Here is a 16,788-nt window from a genome sequence, read left to right as displayed (position 1 = left end):
ACAAATTCATAAAACAACTTGCATGTGCTATCTCATTTTACTCAGGTCTATCTGCATTTCTTGGGAAAAGGAGAATGAAAGAATTAGGGCTTCAGCATTTCTCAAGGGATTCTTTGGTGACAGTCTGCATGGAGCTAACAGGGAAGGAAGTGGACATAAACTTATAAAGCTGCTGCTCTGACCAGAAATGGAAGCCACTCTTTCCCATGGGAATGCTGATTTTGATAAAGAAAAGGGACAAGGTTATTTTGCTTTGCTTTATCTTTCTGGTTCCCCTGATGTTTGCTTTTCTCTCCAAATTAAAGTCAAACTGCTTTAAAGTGATCCGTACGTCCCTTCTTAGGCAGATATTGCCTAAGTGCCACTGATTCCTGTTCTTGAGGGAGGCTGTAGTGTTGGCTATGGCTAATGCCCTTCTATGATCCAAAGGATGCCTCAGAGGTCCAATGGGTTGGCTCAGGTTTACATGATGTGTAAGGCCTGAGACTCAAATTCTTTCTGGTCATCACTGGCTTGGAGGTCTGTACTCTCTTTTAATTATTTACAGGGTCCTGGATAGCCCCTACTGCATCTTTGTGTGAATTATCCAAGGCTCCCTGCTCTTGGCAGACCAACCAGAAAGCATCCCTCTGTGGACTGAAGCAGTTGAGGGGGGGGGCTACATGTGAAATGCAGGCTTGTACTCAGCCTCCAGGTGCACCCACTCTACCCTCACAGAGATACATGCTATGGGCCTTGGTGGCAACACCCTTCATCTTTATCTTTGCCAAAGTGTCACAAAGAGGTTGGCCACAGGACAAGTCAGGCAGTGCTAGTTCTCCAGGATCCTTTGACTTCTGCATTAAGCAACTGCAACATCTTGGCATCGACAGGGACAGCTCAGCACTTGTCACAAAGAATTTAAACTCATTCATTCATTCAACAAATACTTACTAAATACCTCCCAAATTCTAGGCACATATAAGGTGATGGAACACAGACATGGTCCCAGTGCTCATGGGCCTTGTCTAGGTGGATGACAGACAAAGTAATTTCATAATGTATGAGTGCTAAGGAAGTTATGAGAGCAAAAACAACATCAAACCAGGGAGTGAGACTTGGGTTGGAGAAGTAATAATACCAAGAAGGGTAAGACTAAGCCAACGTCAAGAGGAGGAGCAGTACTGTCTGAAAGAAGCCCTTCCCATGTCAAGGCTACAGGGCAAAAAATGACAGACATACTCCAGGAACCAAGGGGAGATTGGTATGAGGGAAAGAAGCTAGAAAAGAAGAGAAGGCATTAGATTAGGGTAATGGAATGTGCACAAGACAATCACTGCAGGTCAGGTCAGGGCTTTTCAACGTTTTCTTCATCTAGTGGGAGGGACTGAAAAGCTTTAAGCAGGACAGTGATGTCATGTTTTGGTTTGGGACATATGATAATTACATTGTTGATAGCTCTAGTTGTAGTATGTTGTGTTATCTGTATTTTGTAGCTCTATGATGAACCTCCTTGACTGGAGAGAAGTTTAAGTGTGGTGGACTCCACACATTAAGGGTCTCTTGTCCCCACGCTTTTTTCATCATGGCCCTTTGCCTATGTTTCCACAAAATACTAAACCCCATATCTACAAGAGGAGCTTCTTAGCTTGGGTTTACCTCTTAGTGTTACAGGAATTGTTCCTTGAGTCTCCACATGTCCTTGGTCATGCTTCTTCAAAGAATGAAGAGATAGAGCGGTAGTCAGCAAAGTTTATTGAGCTATAGTAAGATTAGAGTACGAAGCTCCCAGAGGATGGGGACCCGAGAGGTTTGCCAAACTGGAGTTCTAAGTCTAGAGGTTTTTATGGGCTTGTGGGGGGACTATTTTAATCTGATTAACCTTCTATGCCCCAGTCATCCAATCAAATTTTGTCATCTATCACATTTGGAAAAGGGTGGAGAGCTCCTTCCAGGATTGTGTAAAATCCTCTTAAGAGTGGTTTCCTCTTAGGGTGGGGTCCCTTGTCCCTGCCAGCCTTTCTTCCAACTATCCACCACTAGCATTTCCCATAATCAAGCTCTAAGATATCCAGAAGCAAACATCCTTGGGACCCTTCCTTCCACTCATGTGAAAAAAGCGTGATTCGTGTCACTCTACTCTATAACCAATCAGTTAGTCTTTACCAAGAATTAAAACTGATCTCAAACTACGTGTGAACTTGATACATTGTATGTAAAGACCAGCTAAAGACTGGAAATGCTGTTGAATTTACCTTTAGTACCTATGTTGGTACTAAAAATATGTTTGTGTTTTTATCAAGTGCTCCATTTTTACCAGACCACAGAAGGTTAGCACACAGTGGTCTGATGAACTGCTTGGAGTGTGTGTCGTTGATGGGCCCTCTGGAGATGCTGTGGTTGTGAAGCCTTTCGGGGACCAGGCTGCATCTGGTGAAACTTCATTTCAGCACTGGTGTTGATGACATGGTCAAGTCATGTAGAAATGAGAGATTCAGTTGCTCCTTCCCTTGGTGGCCTGTCTAAACATCTTCATGAAGGGAGGAATGGAGAAATTTCTGTCCCTCCTTTCAAAGACCTTTTAAGAATGAAGAATAAATCCAAGCACCTGGAAACGTCAGTCAAGTCATATTTTTATCTATCCCATTGTTGTCAGGGGATTGTGAAAGACTGAAACATATTTTAAGGATAAAGCTAACTGTCTAGAGATCTTTTAGGGACAAACATTTTATTGAAAGTGTAATATAATCATGGGGAAAGTCCTCAAATTAGACTTATGGGTTCAAATCCCAACATTACCATTTCCTAGTTATGTGTCTGTCTGCTTGGGCCGCCATATAAAATACATAGACTAGCCAGCATATACGGTAAACAACAGAAACTTACTTCTTATAGTTGTGGAGGCTGGAAGTGTGCAATCAGGGTGCCAGCATGGCTGGATCTGGTGAGGTCTTTCCTTCGGGCTTAGCTGACTGCATTCTCTGTGTGTCCTCACATGGAAGAGAGAAGGTGAGAGAGAGCCAGAAGCGTGAGCACCCAAATAATAGTCAGATGTCTCTTCTGATAAGTGTACTAATCTCAAACTGAAGTCCCCTCCCTCATGAGTTTATCTAAACCTAATTCTCTCCCAAAGTCCTTGTCTCTGATTACCATAACACTGGGGTTTAAGTTTAACACAGGAATTTTGGAGAGACACATTTAATCCATAGGATTCTGCCCCTGGACTCTCAAAATAATATTTTTCTCATGTGCAAACTACATTCACTCCACTCCCAAATCCCCCAAAATCTTAACTTGTTCCAACTCTAAAGTCCAAAGTCTCATCTAAATATCATCTATATCAAATATGGATGAGGTTCTAGGTATGATTCATCTTGAGGCAAAATTCTTCTCAGTGTGAATGGGTGAAACCAGACAAGTTATGTGCTACCAAAATACAATGTTGGGACAGGCAGAAAATAGAAAATTCCTATTCCAAAAGGGAGGAATTAGAAAAAAGGGAGGGGTGATGGGTCCCAAGTGAGTTAAAATTTAACAAGGCCAGTTCCATTAAATTGTAAATCTTGAGAATAAGCCTCTTTGATTTGATGCTTTGCCCTCCAGGACCACTGAGGTGGCAGCATCGCCTCCAGGGCTCAGCCAGGTGGCCCTGCAAGGGTGGCAGTCCTGACCCTTGAGGTTGAGGCAGCCTTGCCTCCTGGGCACAGCCTTATCTCCCAGGCAGGTGGTGGCAGTTGTGACAATCTCTGAATTACCTTTGGAGTACTTCTTCCTATTGCTTGAAAGACAGGGCAGTGTCCCATTTTGTAAAACCCCAAATCCAATAGTCTTCCTTCCTTCTGTCCCATCTTTTCTGCCCCGCTTTAGCTCAAATTGGCAGCTGATTATATCTCAGCTGATATAATCTCATACTTATTCTTTCCATTGAGGTAGTAGATTGTTTAATTAGAATTCAGGATCTCCTATCAAATGGTTGTTCAGCCACACTCTTACTGTTCTCTTCAAAAGAAGCTTTCTCTCTCTTTTTTTTTTTTCAGTAAGACTGAGAAGTCTCCAAACTTTCAAGTTCTGGTTCTTTGGTGCTTAGAATTGTTTCTTCAATTTACTCTCTCTTTTTACTTTGAGAGGTCAGAAGGAACCAAACCACTCCAACACTTTGCTTAGAAATCTCCTCAGTAAATAATCAATTTCATCACTTAACAAGTTCTACCTTCCACAAAACGTAAAAACAAACACAGTTTGGTCAAGCGCTTTGTCACTTTACAATAAGGATCATTCATTTTTCTTTCAGTTTCTAATAACATGTTCTTCATTTCTGTCTGTGACCTCACCAGAAATGCCCTTAATGTCCACATGTCTAGCATGTACCTCCAAACTCTTTCAGCCTCTACCCATCATTTAGTTCCAAAACCACTTCCGCATATTAGGGATTTATTACAGCAGCATCCATTTCTCAGTACCAAAATCTATCTTGCTTAGTCTAAGAGGTTGCCATAACAAAATGCCATAGTGGCTTAAACAACAGAGATTTAATTTTCTCACAGCTCTGGAGACTGGGGTCCCAAGATAGCACTCAGCAAGCTGGTAACCCAGGAGATAGGCTTGATGGTGGAAGGTCAAATCTGACTCCAATGACCTGAGAACTAGGCAAGCCAAGGTTGCAAGTTCCAGTCCAAGGCCAGGAAAAGTCAATATCTTAGCTCAAGCAGTCAGGTAGGCAAAATTCTCTCTTACTACCTTTTTTGTTGGTATTCACATCAATTGATTGGATGAGGCCCACCCACATCCAAAAAGGTAATCTGCTTCACCCTGTCTATTAATTTAAAGGTTAATTTCTTTTTTTTTTAAGATTTTATTTATTTGTCAGATAGAGATCACAAGTAGGCAGAGATGCAGGCAAAGAGAGAGGAGGATGCAGGCTCCCTGCTGAGCAGAGAGCCCAATGCGGGGCTAGATCCCAGGACCCTGAGATCATGACCCGAGCAGAAGGCAGAGGCTTTAACCCACTGAGCCACCCAGATGCCCCAAGGTTCATTTCATCCAGACACACCCAGAATAACCATTAACCAAATGTCTGGATGCCTCATGGCCTAGTCAAGTTGACACACAAACACAAAAAAAGCCATCACAAGTATGTGATACCCAAGATTCTCATTCTTTCTGTTGATCAGTTTCTTATCTGTAAAATGGGGATGGTAATAAAATCAACCTCATAGAATCTCTTTAAAGAGTAGACTATTTGGGGCACCTGGTGGCTCAGTGGGTTAAAGCCTCTACCTTCAGCTCAGGTCATGATCCCAGGGTCCTGGGATCGAGCCCCGCATTGGGCTCTCTGCTCAGCAGGGAGCCTTCTTCCCCCCATCTCTACCTGCCTCTGCCTACTTGTGATCTCTCTCTCTCTGTCAAATAAATAAATAAAATCTTTTTTTTTTTTAAAAAAAGAGTAGACTATTTAATGCATATAGAGCACTTAGCAGCATCTGGCCTACAGTGAGGGCTCAGTGCATGATGGTTATTCTTATCACTGGGTTGTCTACATCATCAGGTGACAAGTCTACCTAGGAAGTTAGAATTTTCATAAATGAGTTCACTTCTGGTTATTCATAATACTGTAATGTCAAATGTCTTAGTCTCAAGCCTATTGTTCTAGGACAACATAACCTGGCATTACAACTATTAAAACTAAAAAACCTTAGTGGACTCTTTTAATATACTGAGTAAAGTTACCTATGTTAGAAACATCTTCAAATCAGTTAAAAAGACACATCTCTGGCTCTACACAAAAACCATTATAGTAGTACCTATTGGGCAAGAGATCCAAGGATCTGTATTTTTTAACAAGAGCCACAGATAATGTACACAAAATGTTAAGAACTACTGCCATGATGGAACTCTGCACAAGCAACTGATTCACTATTTCCTTTTTTCTTGTTTTACTAAATTTATTGAATGTGCTTAATGTTATTGCACCATTTGAGCTTCTATTAGCATTTTATCCCTCTTATATTCCACTAGTTGTATATTGTATTCCTTGAGAGGGAGGTTCAGGGCAGTTTTATGCTTTGATTGATGCTTGTTGTCCAACACTCCTCACCCTAACCTTGTTGATGGTTGCTGAGCTCATGATCCCCTTGCCACCCTCAAACATAACAGTCCTGCCTACTCGCTTCTGACTTAATTCTGTATTGTAGTACCTTCTCTTCCCTCACCCCCTTGATGACTTAAGGAGCTGTTTTTATTCTTTTTTTTTTTTAAGATTTTATTTATTTATTTGACAAAGAGAGAGACAGTGAGAGAGAGGGAACACAGCAGGGGGAGTGGGAGAGGGAGAAGGAGGCTTCGTGCTAAACGGGGAGTCTGATGTGGGACTCGATCCCAGGACCCTGGATCATGACCAGAGCTGACAGCAGACACCTAACGACTGAGCCACCCAAGTGCCTTTATTCATTCTAGAGCCAACACATTTGTCATACACTTCCCTCTAACATAAAAACATCAAAAAGTCTATATACCACATATTCTTGATCCATTCATCTGTTGATGGACATCTAGGTTCTTTCCAAGTTTGGCTATTGTGGACATTGCTGCTATAAACATTCGGGTACACGTGCCCCTTTGGATCACTACTTTTGTATCTTTAGGGTATGCAGCCATCAAAAGAAATGAAATCTTGCCATTTGCGACAACATGGATGGAACTAGAGCGTATCATGCTTAGCGAAATAAGTCAAGCGGAGAAAGACAACTATCATATGATCTCCCTGATATGAGGAAGTGGTGATGCAACATGGGGGCTTAAGTGGGTACGAGAAGAATAAATGAAAGAAGATGGGATTGGGAGGGAGACAAACCATAAGTGACTCTTAATCTCACAAAACAAACTGAGGGTTGCTGGGGGGAGGGGGGTTGGGAGAAGGGGGTGGGATTATGGACATCGGGGAGGGTATGTGCTTTGGTGAGTGCTGTGAAGTGTGTAAACCTGGTGATTCACAGACCTGTACCCCTGGGGATAAAAATATATGTTTATAAAAAATAAAAAATTATATAAAAAATAAAAAAAAACTATCAAAAAGTCATTGGTTACTGAATACAAAATCATGTTGCCCTTGATAACCATTTCTTTTATAACTGATATTAACTTGGTAAGCCTGAATTTTCTGGGCTTCTACTCTCTGGCAGTACTTTGCTGCCATTTAGTTCAGGTCCCTAAACTCATAGTAGATAGAAATGCCTCTCAAGCCCAGGTTTGTGTATATATTTGCTTAATCTTGTGAATTAAACTTTGTGGTTCATCCACAATTCATGATCTCTATAGACTACTCTTTCACCATAAGCATAGGAAATTAAGCTGTGGTTCTTACTGAGGAAGTGATAGAGTGCAAAGTGTGTTAACAATGGACTGTGAGTACATTGGAAAGGATTTCTCTGTCTCTATTAGAATTACATAATGAGCATCTTAACTACTCAGAAATAGTAGAAATCAAGTTTATTAAACCTAAACAAATAAGGAATTTGCTGGAGGAAATCAGAGGGCTCCCTTACATGCAAAGCTCAGAGCACATATATGAACTAAGGGAGACTATCACTCTAATCCTCTGGCAGAACGCAGGCAGAGCAAGAGACTGGGAAGGGTGTGGTATTAGTGCAGCAGTCAGTTTAAGATTCAGAGCCCCAGGCAAGAAGTTCTGATTGGCTGAGCTAAACCAGGTGTTCACTCTCCAGCTGACAGCTTCTGTAGTAGAAGGTGAGCCTTACTCCTCCCAGGCTTCTTTCCAAATATTAAGAACATTTGGATATTGTAGCCTCAAATGACAAGTCTACCTCAAACATGCTTCCCACTACAATAATAATACCCATCAGTTTTTGAGGACTTCTATTTTTTCAGGCACTGGGCTAGATGTTCCATATGTAGAATCTCTAATCCTTATCACAACCTCTAACAAAGATAGTAGTCTATTATTATTATTATTATTATTTTTGAAGTTGAAGAAACAGTTGAAGAGGTTAAGTAACTTCCCTATGACCATAGAGGTGATAAGTGATAACCCAGGACTTAACTGATCTAGAACTGATGTCCTATCCACTCTATCACAACACCACCTCTACACATTACCTAAAAATGTTCCCTGTATCCCAAATAGGTTACACCAATAGGACTTGTTTTTTAGCCCTTACATCCACATCTGTATAAGAAAGGGTATTAACAAAACAACTTCTAAGGCTCCATGCATCTGTGTCATTCTGTATTTCAATAACTATACTCATGGCTACCATTTTAAAATGACATTAAGTATATAACTACAGAGCAGATTTAGAAGATGTTGGTGGAACCATTATTGCTATTAGGTGTGAGGCTGTTTTCTTTGGTCTTGTGCAGCTTTCCCTGAAAGACTGTACTTCCCCTGCCAAGTCAGTTCCCTGAAATCTGTTTGGAAACTAAACGCAGGCCTGTATCCCTGTGGAAGTGGCTGTCAAACATACAATTCCTGCTGTCTGGCTGGTGACAGGCTAATCACCCTTTGTTCTTCTAAATGAACACATCTCAGCAGCCTCAAAGAAACTTTCAAAGGAGAAAGCGTTTATGTTCACCATTTTTATGGGGACAAAGTGAGGGGTGGTTCAAGTAATCACTCCTTATATTCTCTTGGGTATATGTGGTTTTAACTAGAAACTAAAAGCTACTTGGACACTTTTGCAGAGCCATATCACTGGCTTCAGTCTGGAACTCATGTCTGAAACTGCAGCTAGCAAAAGGGTATTAAAAATCATGAGCTCTGGGTGTGTTCCTTCTTCCTGAGGAGCAGCTTGCAATTCATTTTTTCAGTTGTGTTATAAATGGACAGTTATGAAGCACCTGCTTGGGGTAAATATTGTATCAGTGTTGAGATTTTACCTGCAAAAAAAAAAAAAAGAAAACAAACCAAACCAAACAAAACAAAACAAAAAAAACATTCTCAGCACAAGAGGAGGTAGACATTAAATCAAAGAATGAACATGCAGGGTGATGGAAATGTCACATTATGAATGCCCGGAGAATGTACTGTCGGAGCACCAAAAAGGAAATTACTGGATGTTAGAGGGTAAGTTGGAAGAAAAATCTCAGAAGAAGTTATATTTGAGTGGAGTCATAATGAAAACAATTTTACCCAGAAGATAAGGGAGAGGGTATTTGAAGACTTGGAAGACAAAAGCCTGCAAGTGTCAGGACATAGGAAGTTTGGGCGATCAAGAGCTGCATAAGAGGGGAATAATAGCTAAGTGAAAGAAGAATTTAAAAAGGAGTTGAAATAGGCCATGGTGTGAACAGTCACATATATCAGGTGAAGGTGTGTGGATCATGTTAATAAGGTACCACTGAAGGTTTCTACATGGAAGGTGATGTGACCAGATTGTATTCTGTCTATTGACAGAGGGATGGATTAGAGCAAGAAAGGCAAATGAGCCTTTACAGATAGTCAAATAACAGGTAAAATTTTACTGTTTTGATAGGAATTTACAGGAATGTGGGTAGATTCATTATTTTTTCATAGTCTCCTGAAAATATGAAAACCATGAAGATCTCATATGAAAATATGTAGTATTTTCATTAGGAAATAATTGCAGTGCTTATTTTCTTTTACTGGCCTAAAGCCTTACAAGAAAAAAAAAAAAAAAAAAAGGCGGTAGGCCAGCACAGTGTACCTTGACTTTTCTAAGTTTTATAGAGCATCAAATTTTGTTCACTAATTCATAAGATAATTACCAACAAAATCTTCAATCACAGTGAGTTAATAAGTTATTAAACAATACTCTTTCTTATTTGAAAGCTTTCCCACTAGTTGTTTAGCCACTAAAAGTGCTTGCTTAACATTCCATGTTGTACTTAAGAATGACTTTTGAACATCTACCATGTACCCTTGAACTAAATCAGAAGATGTGAATGTGCACTGCTTTAAGACATGTCAAAATGAATAAGTGTTTTAGTAAGCTGTTCTATTTCTAAGATCAGGCAGTGGAAAAAAAAAAAAAAAAAAAAAAAAAAAAAACAATGAGCAAGTCTCCAGTGCTAAGATGGGAAAATACAAAAACCATCCCAGCTTAGTCCACTCATCACCATGGTTTCATCATCTATTACACAGTAAAACAAACATAGCCACTGACTATAACCCTTAATGAGCATATGTGACTCTGATAATATTTATCAGGTTTATTTGTTTCAGGCCAACTGAAATGAAAAGAAAACAGTACAGCATTGGGTCATTAGTCTCTTCTGACATGTGCTGTAATTCTAAGGAAAACATTAGTAGCTTATTTTTAGCAAGTAGCAAGTACCTTCATCCACTGAAGTGATAATGGCCCAAGGAACTATCCCTGGGATGGAAAACAGAAATTCCCAGAATTAAACTCCCTTGCCCATCTGTTCCATGGTTGTAGATTATCTATCAGCATTGTCATTTCTCATCAGCATCAAGGAATGTTTTACTTCAGACCATTACACAATTCTCCTAAACTAGACTGTCTTTCACCTTCACCTGTGCTAACACAAGGTCCTCACAGACAAAAGAAATGAAAAATGTCACCTCCTCCAGGAAACCCCTTCAGCTAAAAATGTCATCACTTGTATCTTATATTATTTTTACTTACATAATCTGTTTATTTTGTATTTTTTATTCAAAAATGTTATTTAAATATTCATACAGAAATGATAGAGCAAGACACTGTTCTAAGACCCATACTGATGTTATATGGGGGAGACAGCAGATAGATAAAGAAAATACAGTTTCTTTCTTATGGGAGTAACAAATCCAGTAGGAGAGATGAGGCAGATAAATAGGATCAAAAAGTGGTTCTCAATATTATTTCACCTTGGCATCTGAGAAGTATGTAACTTCTTGCCACCCAACCCAAAGATTCACCATTGATTGACAAAAGTGTGTGGATTTGATGAAGTGGTCACAATCCGAGCTGGTGTAATGGGAGGAGGAGAGGGTATGGGAAATAGTTTAAAAATTATTAAAAGGCATCAGTAATTCAAAGCAGGGCCCATGAAATAAAACACATGGGTTAAAATGTGAGGACTTCTACTATTTTTGTGATTTTGATTAATTACATAATCATTTTAAAACTCATAATTACTATCACTAAATGAGTTACTATGAAAGGATGTATTAAAATGTCCAGCTTAAAAGTTCTCAATGAAGGATATGTATTATTTTGTTGGTATTGTGCTTTTTGGAGGGAAGAATAGCCCAGTTAAGAATTATTTAACCCAGTGAAGAATCATTGTATTAAATTGTGAAATGTTCCCCAGGGGAAACAGAGTCTATGCTGGGGAGTTGAGAAGAAAAGGAATTTTAGGATCTTGGAGAGGGGATCAGAGAAGGATTCTTAGAAGAGACACCCATTACAGCTGGCTTATAAGGGTCACCTATGATTTGAGGAAGCAGTGGTAAAGGAGGTAGACCATCCAACCATGAGCCAAATGATAAATGGAGAGCTTTTGCACATTTCTTTCTTGGTTTTCTAACATGAATTCCAGGCATTTGTTGGGTATTCCCACTAGAAAAGGTAAGCTTCTTAGAACTGGAACCATGATTTTACTTTTTATTTATTATTCCCAAAGAGAAGCCAGTATAAATAAAATAAATACTTTTGTTGACAATCCGAGGTCTATGTAGAGGCCATTCTTATAATCAAGAGATTGATTAATGCATTGTGAAAGCTCTCTCTCTCTCTCTTTATCTATATCTCAAAAACATAATAGGAAGGAGGTGATTCAAGAAGGCCATATGGGGAGATCCTGAACTCACCTTCTCCCACAGACAAAACAAATCTATAGATACATAGGGAATACTTTCCTCTAAAAAGTCCTGAAAACTAAATGACCAGCATATCCATAACAAAGAATAAAAGGACCAGATTGAGAGAGGAGAGTCAAACACTCTCACCAAAAACCCTACCCCAGGTGTGGTAACCCACTATTAGGAGAGGCAGGCAGAGAGAGAGAGAGGAGAAAGCAGGTTCCCTGCTGAGCAGAGAGCCCGAGGTGGGACTCGATCCCAGGACCCTGGGATCATGACCTGAGCCAAAGGCAGAGACTTTAACCCACTGAGCCACCCAGGTGCCCCTCCCCTTTTTTTAAAAGGTAGCTCTCTAACTCGTAAGTTCTGCATTAGAGAAAAAATACCCCTAAACATAAAACAAACAGGAATTATGTTCAAGAGAAACATGTAACTGTAGGGAATGGAGAACCTACCCATAAAGGGTTACAGAGACTCACCCTGAGAACATTGCCAAAGAAGCTACTTGAAAACTACCTAGAGTACATGTGAAATAGATTTACTTACTAATCTTACAGTGATGGCTAGAGAGTCAGGAACCTGTTGGGATTCTCTCCAGGGGTGGAAGAACTGGTGAGCACTGTTTTTTGCAATTCCACTATATCTTGCCAATCCCAGTATTAGAAGATGACATTTTAACACTCTTCCTCTAACCTGTTAGCATGGGTGGATTAGCCTCAGCCCTCTACAGCCCAGCTGCACCACAACTGGCTGGGCAAGGACCCCACCCTTCCTCCTTGGAGTTATGACTGTGCCACAGCTGGGCAAGTCCCCACCCCACCCCCGCACCTAAAGCCACAGCCCTGCCAAAGCTCGCTAGCACATGCAGTCCACACAGGGGACATCCCTGGAGCATCTGGCTCTGGTGACTATGAGGATTGTGATCCTGGGCCCCATGGGTCATCTCTTATATAAGGCCATTCCTTCAATATTGGGAGAGACAGCTTTTTCACATAATACAGAGAAACAAACACAGAATCGGGCAAATAGAGAAGACAGAAGAATATGTTCCAAACAAAAGACCAACAAAGCCTCAGAAAAAGACTCTAATGATATGGAGATAAGTAATTTACCAAAAAGACTTCAAAATAATGGTCAAAAAGATGCTCATCAAACTAGGGAGAAGAATGAATGAACATAGTGAGAATTTCAAAAAAGAGATAGAAAATATAAGAAAGTACAAAACAGAACTGACAGAGCTGAAGAATATAATATCTGAACTGAAAAATTTACTAGAAGGGTTCACCAGCAAATTGGAAGAAACAGAAGAACAAATCAGTGAGCTGGAAGATGAAGCAATGGAACTCATCCAGACAAAGAAGAAAACGAAAATAAAGTTTAAAGAAAATACCTTAAGAGCAATCAAAGCTTCTAGACGTGCCTCTCTCCCAGTTTCCTGGAGTTTCCTCACAGCATGGCCCCCAAACGCCAGTCTTCACTCCCGCCTCAAACGAAGAAACCGAGACAGCCTCCTGCCCCCAAGCCAGGGCAGACGTCAATATCTCAGCACTTGCATAAAAGAGAAAAAGAACAGCAAGAAGCAATTGAACATATTGATGAAGTACAAAATGAAATAGACAGACTTAATGAACAAGCCAGTGAGGAGATTTTGAAAGTAGAACAAAAATATAACAAACCCCACCAACCATTTTTTCAGAAGAGGTCAGAATTGATCGCCAAAATCCCCAATTTTGGGGTAACAACATTTGTCAACCATCCACAAGTGTCTGCACTGCTTGGGGAGAAGGATGAAGAGGCGCTGCATTATTTGACAAGAGTTGAAGTGACAGAATTTGAAGATATTAAATCAGGTTACAGAATAGATTTTTATTTTGATGAAAACCCTTACTTCAAAAATAAAGTTCTCTCCAAAGAATTTCATCTGAATGAGAATGGTGATCCATCTTCAAAGTCCACTGAAATAAAATGGAAATCTGGAAAGGATTTGACGAAACGTTCAAGTCAAACAGATTAAAGCCAGCAGAAAGAGACAGCCTGAGGAGCCAGAGAGCTTCTTCACCTGGTTTACTGACCATTCTGATGCAGGTGCAGATGAGTTAGGAGAGGTCATCAAAGATGATATTTGGCCAAATCCATTACAGTACTACTTGGTTCCCGATATGGATGATGAAGAAGGGGAAGGAGAAGAGGATGATGATGATGATGAAGAAGAAGAAGGATTGGAAGATATTGATGAAGGAGATGAGGATGAAGGTGAAGAAGATGAAGATGATGATGGGGGGAGGAAGGAGAGGAGGATGAAGGAGAGGATGACTAATGGAACACTGATGGATTCTAACCTTCCTTTTTAAATTTTCTTCAGTCCCTGGGAGCAAGTTGCTGTCTTTTTTTATTTTTTTCCTTTTTCTTTTTATTTTCTCCTCTCGTGCTCATTTTCCCTGTTTTTTGAAGTCTCCTTTTTCTCTCCTTTTATACCATGGTTCTCAGCTTATTTGGGGGGAAAAGACCTTGAGCAGAATATAGTGGGAAAAGAATCTCTACCCCTTTTTGTTCCAAATTCATTTTTGTCCCTTCCTGTCTCAAAAAAAACAAAAACTTTATGGAATCAACACCACCGTGCTCTGTGGGAAAAAAGAAAAACCTTCTGCTCCCTTAGCTCTGCTGGAAGTGGGAGGGTGCTAGGCCCCTGTGTAGTAGTGCATAGAATTCTAGCTTTTTTCCTCCTTTCTCTGTATTTTGGGCTCAGAGATTATACGGTGTCTCTATGTGAATATGGACAGTTAGCATTTACCAAAATGTCTACTTTCTCTTGTTTAAAAAAAAAAACTTAAAAAAAATGGGGTTATAGAAGGTCAGCAAAGGGTGGGTTTGAGATGTTTGGGTGGGTTAAGCGGGCATTTTGACAACATGACTTCTCCTTTGGCATGTTTAATTGTGATGTTTAACAGACATCCTTGCAGTTTAAGATGACACGTTTAAAATAAAAATCTCTCCTAATGATGACTTGAGCCCTGCCACTCGATGGGAGAATCAGCAGAACTTGCAGGATCTTATTTGGAATCGACATTCTCTGTTGTAATTTTGTTCCTGTTTATTTTTAAATTTTCTTTTTGTTTCACTGGAAAGGAAAGATGATGCTCAGTTTTAAATGTTAAAAGTATACAAGTCAGTGTACAGAAATCAGTGGCTTTCTTATACACTAATAATGAAAATACAGAAAGGGAAATTAGAGAATCGATTCCATTTACTATAGCACCAAGAACCATAAGATCCCTGGGAATAAACCTAACCAAAGAGGTAAAGGATCTGTACTCGAGGAACTACAGAACACTCTTGAAAGAAATTGAAGAAGACACAAAAAGATGGAAGACCATACCATGCTCATGGATTGGAAGAATAAACATTGTTAAAATGTCTATACTGCCTGGAGCAAACTATACTTTTAATGCTATTCCGATCAAAATTCCACCAGTATTCTTCAAAGAGCCGGAGCAAATAATCCAAAAATTTGTATGGAATCAGAAGAGACCCCGAATCGCTAAGGAAATGTTGAAAAACAAAAATAAAGCTGGGGGCATCACGTTACCTGATTTCAAGCTTTATTACAAAGCTGTGACCACGAAGACAGCATGGTACTGGCATAAACAGACACATAGACCAGTGTAACAGAGTAGAGAGCCCAGATATGGACCCTCAACTCTATGGTCAATTAATCTTTGACAAAACAGGAAAAAATATACAGTGGAAAAAAGACAGTCTCTTCAATAAAAGGTGCTGGGAAAACTGGACAGCTATATGTAGAAGAACGAAACTCGACCATTCTCTTACACCGAACACAAAGATAAACTCAGAATGGATAAAAAACCTCAACGTGAGAAAGGAATCCTTCATACTCCTAGAGGAGAACATAGGCAGTAATCTCTCCGATATCAGCAACAGCAACTTCTTTCAAGATATGTCTCCAAAGGCAAAGGCAACAAAAGCAAAAATAAACTTTTGGGATTTCGTCAAAATCAAAAGCTTCTGCACAGCAAAGGAAACAGTCAACAAAACAAAGAGGCAACCCATGGAATGGGAGAAGATATTGCAAATGACAGTACAGACAAAAGGTTGATATCCAGGATCTATAATGAACTCCCCAAACTCAACATACACAAAACAGGCAAACATATCAAAAAATGGGCAGAAGATATGAACAGACACTTCTCCAATCAAGACATACAAATGGCTATCAGACACATGAAAAAATGTTCATCATCACTAGCCCTCAGGGAGATTCATTTTAAAACCACATTGAGATATCACCTTACACCAGTTAGAATGGCCAAAATTAACAAAACAGGAAACAACATGTGTTGGAGAGGATGTGGAGAAAGGGGAGCCCTCTTCCACTGTTGGTGGGAATGCAAGTTGGTGCAGCCTCTTTGGAGAACAGTGTGGAGATTCCTCAAGAAATTAAAAATAGAACTTCCCTATGACCCTGTATTGCACTCCTGGGTATTTACCCCAAAGATACAGATGTCGTGAAAAGAAGGGCCATCTGTACCCCAATGTTTATAGCAGCAATGGCCACGGTTGCCAAACTATGGAAAGAACCAACATGCCCTTCAATGGACGAATGGATAAGGAAGATGTGGTCCATATACACTATGGAGTATTATGCTTCCATCAGAAAGGATGAATACCCAACTTTTGTAGCAACATGGACGGGACTGGAAGAGATTATGCTGAGTGAAATAAGTCAAGCAGAGAGAGTCAATTATCATATGGTTTCACTTATTTGTGGAGCATAGCAAATATCATGGAGGACAAGGTGTGTTAGAGAGGAGAAGAGAGTTGGGGTAAATTGGAAGGGGAGGTGAATCATGAGAGACTATGGACTCTGAAAAACAATCTGAGGGGTTTGAAGTGGCGGGGGGGTGGGAGGTTGGGGTACCAGGTGGTGGGTATTATAGAGGGCATGGATTGCATGGAGCACTGGGTGTGGTGAAAAAATAATGAATACTGTTTTTCTGAAAATAAATATATAA

At 40.0% G+C, this 16,788-nt stretch overlaps 1 pseudogene across 1 annotated transcript; it reads left to right on the top strand.

Moving 5' to 3' along the window:
• Nucleotides 1-13,211: 13,211 nt before the first annotated feature.
• Nucleotides 13,212-14,389, top strand: LOC309845057 (protein SET pseudogene; annotated as a pseudogene). Its single transcript has one exon. The product of its transcript is annotated as a protein SET pseudogene (transcript).
• The last annotated feature ends 2,399 nt before the right edge of the window (nucleotides 14,390-16,788 follow it).

Source organism: Mustela nivalis (assembly GCF_964662115.1).
Source record: "Mustela nivalis genome assembly, chromosome: 12".
Classification (NCBI taxonomy): Eukaryota; Metazoa; Chordata; class Mammalia; order Carnivora; family Mustelidae; genus Mustela; species Mustela nivalis.
This window is presented reverse-complemented; position numbering and strand designations above follow the sequence as displayed.